Source organism: Etheostoma cragini, chromosome 24 (assembly GCF_013103735.1).
Source record: "Etheostoma cragini isolate CJK2018 chromosome 24, CSU_Ecrag_1.0, whole genome shotgun sequence".
In the NCBI taxonomy this organism is placed as follows: domain Eukaryota; kingdom Metazoa; phylum Chordata; class Actinopteri; order Perciformes; family Percidae; genus Etheostoma; species Etheostoma cragini.
Genome location: NC_048430.1, coordinates 10,558,776 through 10,576,783, shown reverse-complemented (window position 1 = coordinate 10,576,783; position 18,008 = coordinate 10,558,776). Strand labels below are relative to the sequence as shown.

Here is an 18,008-nt window from a genome sequence, read left to right as displayed (position 1 = left end):
ATCAGATAATGATGCAATAAAACTGGGACACATCAAGAGATAAGGACAAACCAAGAGTCCATGTTTAGGCAGTTTTAATCCTGATCTTCTTCCATGGTGTTCTTTGTGATAGAGTCCGAGGTGCCGGCTGTCTCCCTGGCAACAAGAGGATGGGGATTGCACCCCCCCGCCCCCTTCTCCCCCATTTCATAATCTTGATCTGAACATCTGGCAATTTCGGGAACTACTTATGCTGGGAGTGCGAGAGATATTGGACAGCATTAACGCCTTCTAACCCCTCTTTCAACCCGACAATGCAGATATTGCATCTTCTGTTTCTGTCCTCCATGTCTACTAGCTTCACCTCCAGCTCTTGAAAATCATGGCCATGTCTGTCAAGAGCATTTGAGTTGCTTTCCACGGAAGTTTTTAGATTGTCCACATCCGATCTGAAACAGCCAAGGCTTGCAGTTAGAGATGCTAGCTGGGCATGGATAGCAGTTAGCTTCTCGTTGTTGACAATCGCCAGCTGTTGAATCTAGTATTACCTCGGTAACGACATCTGTATCGTCGCGTTTGGGCTTTGTTCTTGTTTGCCATTCTGCTTTAAATGAGTCTATCGAGCATAAAGTGATAGAACATTGGAGTTAGAACCATATAACAAAACCATTTTGCAAGTTGGGCCAGGAGCTACACCATAAGCCGCCATCTCTGTCGAGTCAATCACGTGACTCCAGGCCAGATTTCACTCATGTATGTAGCTATCCGTTGCCTTGGGCTTCCTTTGAGTTGGCATCTTAAACTCCGGTCTATTTGTGAGAACCTTTGGTGTAGATCCCTGCAGGGTAAATCGAGCCAGCCAGCTACTATCTTTTCTGTTGCCTTACTAAAACAACTTTTGAAAGTATGCGTTTCACCAAAACAAGTTCCATCCCAAGGGCTATATTGCAGAGGCTCTGTATGGCGCGTAGCACCACCCAAGACGATTGTGATTGGTTTAAAGAATCACCAAAAAACCAGAGCACGTTTTTCTCCCATACCAGAATGCTGGACACACCAGTCTATTGTAGGTGCTATACTTCCTGAATTACCCAAAATGCAGTTGTTTAAATTAAATTCCTTCATTCTGAAAAACAACTTCACTTTGCTCTGGTCTTCCACGTTGTCATTCTATCAGCAGTTTTTGTACAGATACTGTATCTATCCCAACATGTTTTTGTTACTTCACACTAATCATTTCGAATATAATTGTATGACTGTCACAACATGTAGAAACAGTGGAAGAATCCCAAAGAGATGTTATGAAGTGAAAACATGTCCCTTTATTGACAGTTTTTGTCCTCAGTGAGAGCCACTGGAGACTCTGCAGGAACATCGCAAAAGCTTCTGGTAATTCATTCTGTTCTCATCCCTGCAGTATCTCTTCGTTTAGTAATTACTCTTCCACCCAGTATCCCCTTCATTTTAACAGTTTCTCTCTCATGCTGGGATTTATTTGAGTCATAGGTTTAGCTTTGAACATTATTATGGAGCATTTTGGAGCCAAATACAACAAGTAACTGCACTGAAATTATAACATTTGTTACAGATTAGAATTGTAATTCTAAGTATTCTCAGAACAAAAGGATAATAACATCAGATAATACAATTTTTCCCAACAGTGAATGTAACATTTTTCTTACTGTTAGCTCCACTGTCCTAGTTTTAATAAATCCAGGGTCATAGTGTTTTTATATTGGAAACTCTCCGCTATAGGACTTCTTTTCCAATGTACACATAATAAATAGAAACAGATCTCTGTCTGCTCACATTTTTACTTTTCGGTATGATCTGCAACCTTAGCCCTCTTTCTAACTCATTTTATTTCTTTCCACTCTATTTTTTCTCAAGCACTACTACCACTGAAACTCCAGATCCAATCTTTCTCGGTGTTCTCACAATGCGAATAAAGCTTGTATTGAGATTCAAGCAACAGCAACTTGAGAATGGCTGCTCAGTGTAAAATTAAGAAGAGAGAAGAGAAGGCAGGAACTATAGAAAGAAAAATATTGGTTAGCTGACATACTTAATTACCAAGATGTGTAGAATAAATGGATCCCAGCCGAGTTTAGGGAAATTGGACTGACTGCTCGACTTCTTTACTGACTGAAAGTAGGAAATTACAGCTTCACTAGGCATGATATTCATGAGAAAATCCATCCGTCTTACAATGGGCTATAACAGACATTCAACACACTCTAAATCTACTGGCAAACTGGTCACTCTCAATTTTATATTCAGTGCATTTTAAAAGTTAACTGAAACAAGGCGCTTCAGACTAAACCGAATGCTTCCAAATGTCTTCACAAAGAACTTAAGTGCTTTCTTAAACCATTTCAAATTACATTTTAAGAGATGATTAATGTGATTTATTCTAATACATGATTATTTATCATTTGCCACCAGTATAGTTTGGTGTCGCTAGGGATAAGGAAGGATAATGGGCAGTGTCATGAGAGTTAAAAGAAGATCTACTTGCTTATCATTGGGGAATTATTATGGCTGAAAAGAATCACTAGATTATCCGGGTGGTCTAGGGTTTTAAGACTTAGACGAGGGAATCCTTGCTTGAATCTTGGCAGCGGCCTTTGTTACATGTCATGCCCTCTTCTCTCTTCCCTCATTTCCTGTCAGAGCCTCTTGTCTGTGAGGCAGTGCTCCATTGAGAAACTTTTAAACATGACGTTATTCCTGGTTTGCTGATGTGATGAGGTGTCTTCTGTTCAATTACTGTATTTTCTCTCTGAGCCCCGGGGAAGAGAGAGCCGTGTTTGGTGGAGTTGTGAAGACAGAAAAGGACAGAGTCCGACCCACAGGGAGCACGAAGTGCGTTGGATCTGTGGGCGTACAGTTGGTCTAACGAGCATGATTGAGGTTTCCTCACAGCCTATCAAAATAGAACAAATTGCCTCCCGTCTTCAAAGACAACTTTCCAACTGTTGTTTTCCATTGTACACCTCTACCAGGAGTTCTTGCTCGTAGCCACGGCTGTGTATAGAACCCCAATCCTTTGAGTATTCAGTAAGCAAATTGCTTCCAAAAAAATAACAATCTTGATCAGATATTAACAGATGAACAAGTTTTTTTTTCCCTTAGTCTGTAAAGACAACATGAAACAATGAAGCGTTGTTTTTGTTTCTATGTAGGAGGTCCTCTGCCTCCAAGAGTCCATGGCACCTCTCCGTCTATAATACAAGTTATCCTCGCGAAGTTAAATAGTAGCAAACTATATACAGTATATCAGCTATGTGGAAGCACTAGGAGAAGTTGCAACTTGAGAAGTAGCAACAATTTTGCAAAGTGGCTAATGTCCTATGATGGCAAGAGAAGCCATCCATAGAAATACTTACAAAAGACCTTGTTTTCTACAAACCATGCAGCTTAAAAATGAACTAAGTACAGTATTATCATAGCTGATAGAACCAATGGCCAGAGCCCCAAAACACAATATTGTAATAAGGTGGAATTTTGAACTTTTTCCTGGCTACGTAGATTTAACTACAAGGAAAAAAACTGTGAGTAAGGGGCGCCACAGTCAAACAAGCCTCTCTCTCCTATCCATCCTGGGGTAAAAACATTGCTACCAAAGAGCAGCCCCACCGAATGGCCACTGTCCCTGGATGTCTTGAATATGCCTTAGCCCCACATGGCAGTGCGTTTGCGTTTACACAGTTTGTGTACATGCAGTTTGTCCTGCCTAAATTATCAACACAATTTTGCCACCACACGTGTAGAACCCCAGACCAATTTTAAAATCATTTAGTCAGCCGATGGAATGCCAATTTGCCAATTTTAGCCAAATGTTAAAAAAAGATTTCCACTGTTACATGCAGAGAATAAACAGCCAATACATGGCTCAGTGTAGTACCCTTGTATCCAATGGAGAACCCTCTTGTTGAATATATCTTGTTTTATCTTCTAATCAGAAGATGTAACACAAAACGTATTTTCCCTGATAATACAGAATTTGACAAACAAATCCTGTGCCACGAGGGTTCAAAAATCTCAATTTCTGTTTTTATAAAATTCTGAATGAAGCCTGTACAACTACCAAATGAAAGACTAGATTTACCTTCATGAGGCTAAACGACTTGACGTTTTGTTTCATTTGGTAGTTCACTGTAAAACACTGTCTAAAGATATGTAAAAGTCAATGTTATGTACAATTTAAAGGTAGTAACTAGTTTACAATACACCACTGTATGTTCAAATGTCAATTTGACGCTCATTGCTGTAAATACACAAGATAATAAGTCTGAATATTTGAAATTAATCACATACTGAATCATTCCAAAGAAAGGAGACATGGTCCTTGTGTTCTTTATATGAAATATATTTACCTCCCAATGTACAGAGCATGAACGTTATAGTGATCTAAATACATTGTGAATTGTGATCTTATATTTTGTCAGAGTATTTATTAAAACTTCCGCTCAATGGCATCAGTTGAGTGACAACACACGTTCACCATAAGGAAGAGCAACTGATCATTATTTTTTAGTACATCACTGGCATATGACATCTGTAATATAAACGCCAAGCTAAAGTAAACACCCATATATAATGTGTATGTGATGTTTCCTCTGTTGATAACCATTTGCTTATGTATTGGTATGCTTTAAAGCTAATCTGTTGCTCCCCAGAGCTGAGCTCCCAACAGCACACAAGATGCTATCGGAACAACTGTTTAAAGGGTAAATCAACATTAAATGTAGCAGGTGTTCTGGCTTTGGAATTGGATTCTGGAATTGGGGTGCACACATAAGTACAACACCTTCAGCTCACAAGGACTCTTTGGCTCTATTCACAAGGGATTAGTATTACCTGGTGATCTCTGGTCATTTTAAGATGTCTGTTCCAGGTACTCATTGTTGCCAAAGGGTGTCCACTTTTCAGTGACATATATTTTAAAACTTTTTTTTTAAACATAGCGGAGAAAATGGCTAGACAACGGACCTTACTTGTTCTTACAAGTTCATCTTTAACTTGCAACTGAAATTAGCCAGCTTTTTCATCTCATTAAGCACAGCACAGTCTCACATCCTTTTGGAGTTAACACACCTGCTGGACTTTTGTCAAACTGTCAGCCAAACTGAAGCAAAGCTCAAAGAACACGGCTTCCTGCTGACGCCTGCCATAGCGCCTCTCACTGGTCACATTCATGCTTGTGCTTTTTCTGAACGAAGAACTCGGTGGTGTATTTACAACGCAGCAATGTGATAGTGTCACTTTATGACAGTTTGGCGTGGTCAGAGGTTTGCCTGTAAGCCACCAGCTGAGATGTAACAGTGAACTGACACCTTAGAGTACATTTCTACATCACTGCAGCAATGTGAGAAGTTAAAGGTCCCATGACATGGTGCTCTTTGGATGCTTTTATATAGACCTTAGTGGTCCCCTAATACTGTATGTGAAGTCTCTTTTATATAGACCTTAGTGGTCCCCTAATACTGTATCTGAAGCCTCTTTTATTTAGACCTCAGTGGTCCCCTAATACTGTATCTGAAGTCTCTTTTTTACAGACCTCGGTGGTCCCCTAATACTGTATCTGAAGACTCTTTTATATAGACCTTAGTGGTCCCTAGTACTGTATCTGAAGTCTCTTTCCCGGAATTCAAACTTGGTGCAGAATTACAGAAACTAGAGCCAGTCCCACAATGAGCTTTCTTTAGAACATTCCATTTCTGAGCCTGTAGCTTTTGAAGAGGAGGGGGGGGGGGGGGGGCAATATGGAAGCTGGGGATGTGGCCTTGACCAACTGCAACATTTGCTTGTTTGAAAGCCATAGGTGGGCCAAATTCTCTGGGAGGGCAAAGCAGAAAAAGGGGAGGTAACCTTTCCCCTTATGACCTCATAAGGAATAAGATTCCAGATTGGCCCATATGAGCTTTCATTTTCTCAAAGGCAGAGCAGGACACCCAGGGTGAACATGGCATGCCATGGGACCTTTAAACCATTGGACAGCGACAAAAACAAGAAGTTCTGCTGCAGTTAAGTACCTCTGTTAGAACAATACTTAATCTGCAAAGTAACTCAGGATACATGTAAAGTAGTAAGAAAGTAGGTAATTTATGTAAATCTCTGTAAAACTCTTAATGTAGTTGTAGTGTTTGTAGTAGTAGAACATATTCACAATTCTAGTACTCCAGTGATGTAATAGTACCTCAAAAATGTACTTTAGAAAAGTATGTTTTGTGTTATTTCCTACATAGGTCATATAACAGTGAATCAGCCAGTTCCCTTTGTTACTCGGCTCCCAGTGGTGGCTTTTAGGGAAACACATCTGGTGATTATTTTTGTCCGTATAATGCTTTATTTCTGTTTGTACTTTATCTTATACATTTTCAAGTAACACACTATATGAATAGACGCATAATCAGCATAGAGCATTGCCTGGCACAATACACAGCTAGCACACATTTTTTTAAGTAAATGTATTGAAGATATATTACAAGCAACCTGTGTTTATACAAACTGTAATGCTAATAAACACTTGCTGTTGAAAATGTATAATGTGTGTTGTCTCAAACTATATTCAATGAACTGAATATGACACATCATTTATAAACCTTAGTATTGATTTTAAGCTATTACTTTGAAACTATTTTGAACTATAGACGCCCAGACGTGCTTCAAGCATAGAAAATCATCTGTGTCTAGAATACTAGAGTGTGGATACCCGAACCGAGCCTGACGAGACCCGATGGTGCCTGACGGATGGATTCGGGCACTTATTTAGAAGTAATGTTCAGTTTGGGTCAGGCTCTGTCACATTAGTGCGACATATGTTGTAAAAGGGTGCTGTGGCTCCTTTAAGAGAGCTCAATGTGTGTGTATGTGTGTATAAGTGTGTGCGTTTGAGTGTGTGTGTGTGTTTGTGTGTGTGTGTGTGTGTGTGTGGAAAGTGGGCAGAAGAGATATAGATAAAGAGGAAGCAAACGTGTAGTTGCGACCAGACCAGAGTTGGTGGAATAAATAAACCCCAGACTAAAAGCGAAGCTCATTCATCTGCTCACCAGAAACAGGATTTTAACCCCGACATTAACACATTGAACATTTTAAATGATATACATAAATATGTATAAAACAGGCAACAACAACCTCCCTGAACAAGACCCAGTAACCATCACATTTGCAGACATCCAAGAGCAAGTCCTTGACACACAAAGGCCTGATATCACCCACACCTGGCTAAAGAAACTTACTGCACCCTAACCCTGGCACCAGCTGCTGAGAGATGGAACCCTCCCAGAGTGGGTAACCCAAGGACGGACAATCCTGATCATGAAGTACAACTACTAGCCAATAACCTGCCTCTGCAAAACATGAAAAACTCCTATAAGGCATCATTGCAGCAAAGATGAGTAGGTTCACGGCTCTATAGATAAGAGGGACCCTGAAAGGAATTAGCAAAGAAACCAAGGGAGCCAAACACCAGCTACTCGTTGAAAAAGCAGTCACTTGAGACTGTAAGAACACCCCTGTGCACTGCCTGGACTACAAGTCATTACCGCAATCATTAATGCTTAAATGCTTTGAACTGTAGAACATCAACAGTACAGTAAGAGCTTCATCCAGAACTCAATGGGGCTGTGGAAGAGTTGGACTCTAGAGGCCAACTCAAAACCATCGCACAAGTTAACATAAAGTGTGGCATGTGCCAAGGATTTGTAATGTCCCCGCTGCCGTTCTGCTTATGGTGGAACCCCCTCAGTCAGATCATCACTAAGCGTGTCCACGGATACAGGTTCCGAAGTGGAGAAACCATTAGCTACTTCTTCTACATGTATGACATTGAGCTCGATTATGCGGCCCAATCCCAAAGTGAGCCCTAAGGCCCACACATTTAATCGATCTCAGCTGTGTTGGAGCTAAATCCTGCTCCATCTCAGGGTTCAGTCACTTAGTAGTAAAAATCTCAGATGTTGATATGTGAATCCATTTTATTACATAGGATATCCTAGAGACAAATACAGAGTCCTGCAGCAGCCAGAAGAAATGTTTTGTTTCAAAAGAACGAAAATCACCGCTAAAAAAAACAGGAGTTTGGGAATACCGACGGAGTGCAGACGTCGACATGACTGTTGTTCGCCAACACAAAAGGGTAAGTTAAGTTTCCTGGTAACGTTAGCTGACATTTGCATGTGTTCAGCGTCGCATTCAGTATTTACTATACGCTATATAAAGTACATGAACTTTAGCAACCATGATTACACACCAACATGTGTGCTGTGTATGTTTCAGAGCATTCACGCTTTGCAAAATCGCCGCCGCAGACAATGTGGTGGGCGATGTCCGACCCGTGAAATCTCTGGCTCTGACCTACTGGGCTTCGTATAATCTTTATGAGAGTCACGGAGAGACTTATGACAACGACTGGGATGCATCTGGGACAGCAGAGCCGGCGGGGACACTGTCACAGGGTGCAGAGGAAGAAGACCGGGAAGTTTGGGAGGGTTTGATGCGCTACTTGAAAAGCTAAGTAAAAACTTTTGTTATATATATATATATATTGTCTTGTTTTTTAAAGTAACAGTGTGCAATATTGGAAACGACATGAAGCCGCTAGTAGCCCGAACAGTTGAAAAGTGAGAATAGTGCAGAAAGTGGATAATCTGTCGGTGTCCGGCTAGATTTGTTTTAAATGTCCCATTTGTTCTGGAAACACACTCCACACTCTTGTTTGCTAAAAACGCAGTCATAAGTGACGATTCTCTCCGACCAACCAGTAGTCTGCAGGTTTCCACGTCACCTTTTGGGCTCGCCTCAGCTCGCTTGGAACCTCGACTGAGGTAGTACTAAAAAAAGTACCTGGTAGCAGGTCCCAGGGACTTTTTTTCGTAATGGAAAACCAAAAAAAGCGAGTAGAGCCGAGGCGAGTCGAGTAGATACCACGCAGTGGAAAACCGCCATTTGTGTGCTTATCCGTTATCTTTCAGTTGGAATGTGACTTAAGGTTTATGACTCTGAGTTTAGGAAAAAGTCAGTGGGGGTATGAGGTTGAAACCAGACTCAGGGAGCATCCATAACAATCAATTCTACTTCTGACACATTTAGGAGAGCTGGATTATAACAAAATGTAACAGAACATCTTATATTATGAAACAGAAGTATTGCAAAACAACTTAATATAAAAAACAACAAACTATATACTTATAACAACAAACTTAATGCATGACCAACATGTCTTCATTTATGTCGAAATAATGCTTTTACCTTTTAGTTTGAATGTATAATGCTAATCACACACAATGTTTAAGCACATATACAATTTTAAATCCCAACAGCTGCTACATGGGCTCAGATAGGTATAAATGAGAATGGGACAGCCCTCACCAGATTGCATGTTGTCTTGGCGACATTTAATAACAAAGATGCTGACACTGACGCCGGTTTGGGAATTTTCATTTTTTCTGCATTGATGCAGACTCATGGAAAGAGCTCGGTAAGTGTAAACTTAAACCCTCATGCCCTTTGAAATTCAACATTGGGACAACCCTAAGCCCAAACCCTTGTGTTGTCTTCCCGTCAAAATTTAAAATCAACACTTTTATTGACAATTTCAATCACAGTTTTTTACTTTTTCATACATTTTTGTCACTTATTTCACTTTTTTGACGTTTAACACTTCGTAACACTAACTTATTAACTTTAGTTTTACAGTTGTTGTTGGAATTTATGGTCAATTAACCACATTTAAAGGAAATGATACCTAATGTTTGAGTTAGAAAAGCAGAAATTAGGAATCATGTTGACTAAAATTCAAGGAAAGTATGTTGATGGATAATCACAGACTGCAATGTGTCAACTTTTACTAAATACTATTTCAAAACCACTTCAGTTTTCTTTTTTTCAAATGCAATAAAATTTAATTAGATACCCCAAAATTGATGAAAGTAGAGATTTTTACTAGCCGAAGAGCGTTGTGTGGAATCAATCATGTTATTTGGGGTAATTAAAAAGAACACTGATATGGGAAAACGGGTCAATTTGCCCCGAGGACAACATGAGGGTTAAGAATTTCACGCGAATGAGCGCCAACGTCAGTGAGCCTGCGCGTCTGGACTTTGGGATTGGGCCATTGACTCCCTGATCCACATCACAAGGATCTACAGCAATGACATTTGAAAACCAATAAAAAACTACCCAGGCACCATGAATACTTTATCTTGAGCTGACTAATGTAAGCACATTTGAGATATACAGATACAGAGAGTCCAGATTTGAGTTGAACAAATAAAGACTTCGCATAGGCAAGTCTTCACCAAAAAGTCCTCTCGGTTTCAACTTTGCATAGTTGACAGTTTTAAAGATTTTAGACAGGCTCTGCTTCCTCACCGGTTCTGACACAAGTGTAAGTTGCATTCGACCACAATTAGCTCAGGACTAGTTGTGATGTCACAAATCATGTGGGTATGCCATGAGTTAAACTGAGATTTAATGTGAGCGCAGACACATCTTGATGAAAAGATGAAAAATACATGTATGAGATTGAAAAATACATTTATGAGATTTCAGGAAAAGAAATCAGAGGATAAGGATGTTGTTATATAGCGCTTTTCCAGTCTTAACAACTACTCAAAGCCCTTTTACATAGTACAGGAACCATTTGAAGACATTCACACAATGTGGCCGAGGCCACAGATAAACACTCACACACACTTACACTCCGATGGCACAGCATCTTGAGGTTCAGTGTCTTGCCCAAGGACACTTCAACATGGGACTGCAGGGCCAGGGATCAAACCGCCAACCTCCCGATTGGCAGGCAAGTGCTTTACACTGATATGTGTAATGTCATAATTATTGTTTAATGCAATCTTTTGCTTTTTGTCTATTTAAGCAAGCATCAGTGTTGGAAACCAACAATAGCCCCTCCCACAGGCACTTTAATGCCAACGTCACGCTGTAACCATGGAGACATGGATAAAAACTACACACATCATTTATTCCAGTGTTGATTCCAATGAAATGGAACACAGAGATCAGAACATCAGAGCTGACCTAGATTGGGAGGAAGCAGGTCGTTAAGAGTCAGAATCAGAAAAATGCATCAAATGGACAAAATATTTTAGTACAATATTCCAAAAGTATTCTTTTTGAAAGTATTTAAGCATTTAGTAAAGCATTTAGTTATATGTTGTCTTAACTACAGGTGGTGTATTTCACAATTCATTCATGTCTATAAACTGACTTACACCATGAGGAATCGGTTGAAAAAATATAATACCTCTGCATCTCGCACAATTGCAACACAAAACGAAACAATGGATATTACTGGTATTTAGTAGTCCCACAGAGAGGAGAGGCGGTGTTGCTATGGTGAAAATGTGATCATCATAGTCTGCTGAACAACTCTCTGTGGCTTGTTATGAGGATGAATAATCATTGCGAGGAATGTGAAACGGTAACTCCGATGTTGTATGCCTAAGACACACACCCACACATCCACTTAACTCAAATTATATATTGGATCAATAAAACCATATGCGGGTGTAAATCAAGAACCTAGACTCTGTGTGTAATTACCACAAAAGTTTCAGTGACACACACACATTTTTTAGTCCTCGGATCGACTTGTAATGTGAATTTCTAAATATGATGTATGCTTTCTCCGACTTACACTGTCATGTCTCACCCGATTCTCACAATTAGAATCACTTTTCATGTAAATTTGGTATCTTAATTCCCTTCAATTCAATTTTTTCAGAAGTTGCCTATTGCTGAAATTACTAACCAGCGGGAAACAAAAGAACTTAATATCCTGGTTCAGCTCGAAACACATATGAAATTAAATTGAATTAGAAAGTCTATGTCTGCTTAACACGGGATGAATTTCATTTCCCTACGTTGGTAACCAAGGTAGCAAACTCTGCTTTTATTAAAAATAAGATACATAGTATGTCTTTTCTCTCTTCTTTCATTTCAAAGAACTATCCAGGCACCCCCACCCTCTGTCTTTAAGGGGAACTATTACTTTTCAGGTTCATTCATGTATTTTGTGTTTGTGTGCTTGTGTACAAATGTTTCAGTGTTCACAAAGCACTTTCTCTTTCTCATCCTGTCCATGGCTGCTGCTCCTCTATTTATCCTCTGCCTGAGATGCTCTGTTGGAGCGCCTGTCTTTTTAAGCCCCACCTCCTGACAAAGCCCAGTCTGCTCTGATTGGCCATCGTGTTTCTCTTGTTTGCCTAATTCCAAGTGGAGCTGCTGCAACGGAATATATAGCAGGACTTTGTCCCGTGAAAAATCCGCAATAAACGCTTCTAAAATCCCCAATCTGACATCTTTCAACAGTAATTCGACCCAAAATTTGGAAGAAATTACCAACATCTGGCGTAGCTACTATATTTAGCAGTGGACACTTATAGAATGTAGCAAATGTCTTTACTGTAAAAAGTCAATAAAGGCTTTTAAACCAAACACTACATAACCTGAAATGAGTTAGAGTTGGCAGTTCCTTGAACTGTGTTCTTAGCCGTTATCAGGACATAAACAGCTGGGCACAATACTGGATGTCTCTGTTAATGTTACTTACAGTTTGAACTTGCCCTGATTATGTATACAGGATACCCAACACATTCTCACTCCCATCTTGTAAAATTCAAACGCTTGGTCTAGTACCTTTGTCGTTGTTATTGACGCTAAAAGTCTCCTTTAGTGATTTATCTTAACATGCTTGGTTGCGACTATTGGTGTCCCTTTGGCCTTTATCTTAACACGCTTGGTCGGGACTATTGGTGTCCCTTTGGCCTTTATCTTAACACGCTTGGTCGGGACTATTGGTGTCCCTTTGGCGTTTATCTTAACTAGCTTGGTCGGGACTATTGGTGTCCCTTTGGCCTTTACCTTAACTTGCTTGGTCGGGACTATTGGTGTCCCTTTGGTCTTAATCTTAACATTAATGACTATTGGTGGCGCAGGGATGCAGTACTTTACAGAATCCCATTCTATTTATTCTCCATTCTATCATGTGAATAGACATAGAATTCTATTGTATATCTATTCACATGAGGAGCGCAGTGAGACCCAGCAGATCCAAGTGACTAAGCAGGCAAAGAGTCGCTCATCGTCTGAAAAAACCTTTACATTTGAGGACTGGTTAAATAGGGTTTTCTTTAATTCTACAGTATTATATTATAGGATGTCAACAACAACAATTTATGTCTAACATTCACCTTTAACCCTTGTGTTATCTTCCCGTCAAAATTGAAAGTCATTTTTGTTGACGGTTTTTATCAATGTCTTACGTAATTGTCCCTTTTTTCAACACTTTTGACGTTTTTTTTCAATGTTTGTCACTTTTTTTATCGTTTAACACTACTTTAGTTTTACAGTCATTTTTGGAATCCATGGTCAATAAAACTCATTTATAGGAAAAAATACCTAATGTTTGAGTTAGAAAAGGAGAAATTAGGAGTTATTTAGACTAAAATTAAAGGAATGGATGTTGATGGATAATCACAGACTGGAATATGTCAACTTTTACTCAATACTATTTCAAAACAACTTCAATTTTTGTTTCAAATGCTATAAAATTGAATAAGACACCCCGAAATTAATGAAAGTGGAGATATGAACTTGCCAAAGAGCGTTGTGGAATTAATCATGTTATTTTGGGTAATTAAAAAGAACATTGAAATAGGAGAATGGAACAATTTGACCCTAGGAAAAAAAAGTATGACTACATTTATTTATTATTTAACAAAGCGTTGCAAAGGCTTACCAGTCAGTCTAACCCTGTACCACCACACATGCAGGTCTCCCTCTTTGCTTTTTGACCATTGGGACATATAATGAGGGAGCTAGGAGACATAGTGGCTATATAACATATAACAGTTGTGGATGTAATAAATAAACTGGCCACACAATATTTTAAACTCCCCTAAACAGCAGGCCCCAATCAAGAGTATTCCATTCTGGTCTACCCAACACCACGGGCACAATAGACTGCACACACATGTGGGCATTAAGCCTCCCTCTACAGATCGGCTCCCGTATCTTAACCACAAGCGAAATCACCCTATGATCTGTGACTCACAGAACCACGTTTGAATGTGGTCTCCTGCTTCCCAGGAGGTGCACACAACTTCTACATTTTACAAAACAAATCCGTGGGTGTGTGCCTCAAACGAGGAACTGCTCCCCTGCATAATCATCCATGCAGATCGCCTCTTCAGTCCCTGAACTCAGTAGGCAACACAACATCTCCGCTGCAGCAGGACCCTAGATCACTTTCTGATTACCTAGATAACCTTCTATCGTCACAGCAGGGTTAAAACTAAGAGTGACTCAAAAAGGAAAAGGCTTTAACAGAGTCACATGAATAACATTAACCTGACCTCTGAGGATCCATCTTCACGCTTACAAACCCCCTCCATGTCACCATTCTGTCCAATGCCCCTTTCTCCGTCTTCCCTACTCTTGGAGTTCACTAACCTGATGAAGGACCCGGTTATGCTGGACCCAAACAAACTCTTTATCTCCCATAAATCCCTCCAAATGTCCCAGTTTTGACAGAATAATCAGTATTAATAAGAAGAAAAAAAGAATTCACCCTCATTTCTGATGTTTCTATGAGCAACTAACACAAGTGGATTGTTATCAATGAAAAAAACACCTACTTGGTTCTATCTGCGCAGTGAATCCTTCAGTCTACACACAACCTGCCATTCTGATCGGGCACATCCACACCAACCTATGTAAATCTCTTCAAGTGGTTTATATAAAGTTACATAACATAACATTCCTGATATTGTTTTTATATTATAGTTCACACACGGAAACAACTGTCCATACTAACTGAGTTACAGCTATCTCAGATGAACAGGTCCTGAATGCGCATGTCCGCCTAAAATATTTCCACATCTCGTATACAAAATGACTGCTTTTTAATTTTATAAACATCGCTCGCATCCAGGTATTTTTGCACCATAGACTGCAACTACCAAGTAGATGAACCTCTGGAGGGGATGCATGTGGCCAGGCATAACACATTGCACCTTTAGTTTATGAGAATAAAGAATAATGGGCCGCAATAGACGATCTCTGAGTCTTAAGTGTCATCAAAGACCCCTTGATATTAAATGCCTGACCCTCGCTCTTAAGCAAAAGCTTTTCTCAGGTTGTTTGCTTTTAAACACTTGTCTGTAGAAAAGCCAGTGAGATGAAGCCAAGACTAAAAGCTCTGCAGCTGGTTTTACGAGAGTGCTGTTGTAGCAGTCTACAAAAAGCTGCAAGTCAAAGGCCTAAATAATTGACTCTAGAACACCAAAGTAGAAGTATATAATCAGCAGATGGAGGTGGGAAGAAATAATTGCCAAACCAATCAGCTACTTGTAGCCACTTTAAAAGAGGAGAGCTATATTACATAATATTGAGCAAATGTGGCAGCTTAGTCCGTAGGGAGTTGGGTTAGGAACCACAGAGTCCTTGATTGAAGTCCCTGTATGGACCGAAGTACAGAGTGTGGACTGGTAGCTAAAGAGGTGCCAGTTCCCCTCCTGGCCAAGGCCAAGGTGCCCTTGAGGAAGGAACCAAACCACAGTTACACTGGGTTTGAAAATGACACAGCACTGAGAGTGACTACGGTAGCAAGTAGTATAAAAGGCCGCAAATCCAACAAACGCAGGACTTTCACCCAGAAGACTGTGGATATGTCCCGATTGTCATGTTTTCTAAACCAAAACGTTGCTTTTTGCTTTTACTAAACCCAACTGTCCCGTTATTGTTTTCCTGAACCCAACCTAAACCCAACCGTCGCTTTCTGCTTTAACTAAACCCAATCGTTCCGTTATTGTTTTCCTAAACCAAACCATCCTGTTATTGTTTTCCTGAACCCAATAATCCCGTTATTGTTTTCCTGGGGCCTGTTGCACGAAAGTAGAATAAAGATATCCAAGATAAATGAATAAGCGCAGCTTGACTTAGTGTGATCTGCTCATCGCGGCTTAATCGGTTGCACGATTGCCAAGCCAGGATGAACAGGTGAAGCTATGTCAAGCCAGGTGTAGATAGCTGGGATAAGTGCACGTTCACGACTTTCTCACATAGACCAAGGTATCGATCACAGATTTACTGATGCAGAATTGAGAAGACGCATGCGCCATATGTTTCACCCAATGAGCAGAAGCTTAAATGGAAAGTAACGAGGAGGGGAAGGATTTAATATGGAGAAAGGGAAATACGGCTCTTATCAAACGGAGAGAAAAAGCCGAACAGACGCGGACCCGACTGAATGTGTAGGGTGTAAAAATATCTCCTTAGGCTATATAATCACTCCACATTTTACAAAGTTATAGGCTACACTGTGTTTTAGTTGATTTAAATATGCTAGTTTCATGTTTCTGTTTTTATGTGATAAATGTGCTGGTTTTACTGTGTAGTGTCTTTGACTAGCCTACCATGTAAAGCACTTATAAAAAAAATGTATTATTATTCAGCCTTTGCCTTAAAAGTGAGCAGAGGGAATAATGTTCCTTGGGAAATGGACCCTAAGGACCTAGGCTTAATTTCAAACCCTTATTCACAATGCGAGAACATGTTTTACAACCATACGCTATATCTAATTCTTTGTAGGCTACAATTAATATTTATACAGAACAATCAGAAAGGGACAACAACTAGAAAAATGAATAAGTGACTTCAAAACACGCTGTGAGCATTTGTAATACAATATTCATGGGTTATTCTTCTGACAAGTGACCGCACCAAAATAAAAAGATTAAGAACCATTGCATTGTTCCCGGTGTGATGAACATAAACTACACTACATACGTAGGCCTACGGTATATGGGCCACGTTATTGGTCCAGGGATGTGAGACTAATTGAGAAGGTTATGAAACCAATGTAAGCTATAATAAAAAACATTGTGCCTACATATTAAGGAGTAACGCAAACTGTCCTTTATTAGAGAAGGATAAGCAACAAGAAAATGAAATCATGAATGTATTCCCTGACCAGTCTGCCATTAATATCATTTGGGAATATCACTAGATTAATATCATCTGGGAATATCACCACATTAATATTGTCACACTTAATCTTCGAGCGCGTCCTGTATAAACCTGAAGCTGAGACCACGGACGCTGCGCTGCTCATCTCTACTTTTACAGAGAGAGTGGACACTGACGCGACTCGTAGGTCTGCCGGCAGACGGCTACCACCGGTCACCGGCCACCGGTCACCGGGCAGCGGCCACTGGTCACCAGCCACCGGCCACCGTCCACCGGGCAGCGGCCACCGGTCACCAGCCACCGGCCACCGGGCAGCGGCCACCGGTCACCAGCCACCGGCCACCGGGCAACGGCAACCGGGCAGCGGCCACCGGGCAGCGGCCACATGCCAGGCAGCCTCGAAACAGTGCCGTCCCACCGGGAAAAGTCCCACTCCGCATCAGGGTGCCATTCCTAAACATCTAAACAGCTGTAGCAGGGTTTAAATCCAACTCGCGACAACAATAATGACAAGTAGGCTAATGCATGTTAATAAAAATAAAGCAGAACACATGCAGAAGACAACGGAATAGCTGTTAAACACGTTTATTTCGGATCAGAGCCGCAGCTGATTTGACACATGAGACTCCAGGATTAATCTTAGCCTGGCTGTTAGCCTGCTCTGGACTAGGCTAGCCGCAAAGAATAAATCTCCATGGTTACTCGGATGGGCTTAATTCAATCCGGTTTCGTGCAACCGACTCCAAGCTAAATTTAGCCAGGATAACTTGAATTGCCCGGCTTAATCCCTTATCCTAGTTTTGTGCAACAGGCCCCCGGTTTTGTGCAACCGACTCCAAGCTAAATTCATCCAGGATAACTTGAATAGCCCGGCTTAATCCCTTATCCTAGTTTTGTGCAACAGGCCCCTGAACGTCTCGGGTTACGTATTTAACCCTTGTTCCCCGAGATAGGGTAACGAGACACTGCGTCGGTTACGACACTATGGGAACGCCTTTAGGCATGACAGGGCTGAATGCGAATGAAAACTACAC

The 18,008-nt window shown here is 40.5% G+C and overlaps 2 long non-coding RNA genes across 2 annotated transcripts in view; one reads left to right on the top strand and one right to left on the bottom strand.

The window, feature by feature from the left end:
* Positions 1–8,033: 8,033 nt before the first annotated feature.
* LOC117939551 lies at positions 8,034–8,518 on the top strand. The gene is made up of 2 exons (XR_004655601.1): positions 8,034–8,122; positions 8,263–8,518. It is a non-coding gene; the product is annotated as an uncharacterized LOC117939551 (long non-coding RNA).
* A 7,245-nt stretch (positions 8,519–15,763) lies between these two features.
* Positions 15,764–18,008, bottom strand: part of LOC117939556 — a 5,562-nt gene continuing 3,317 nt past the window's right edge. The window contains exon 2 of the long non-coding RNA XR_004655607.1: positions 15,764–15,851. This is a non-coding gene — a long non-coding RNA (uncharacterized LOC117939556). The remainder of the gene's footprint in view (positions 15,852–18,008) is intronic.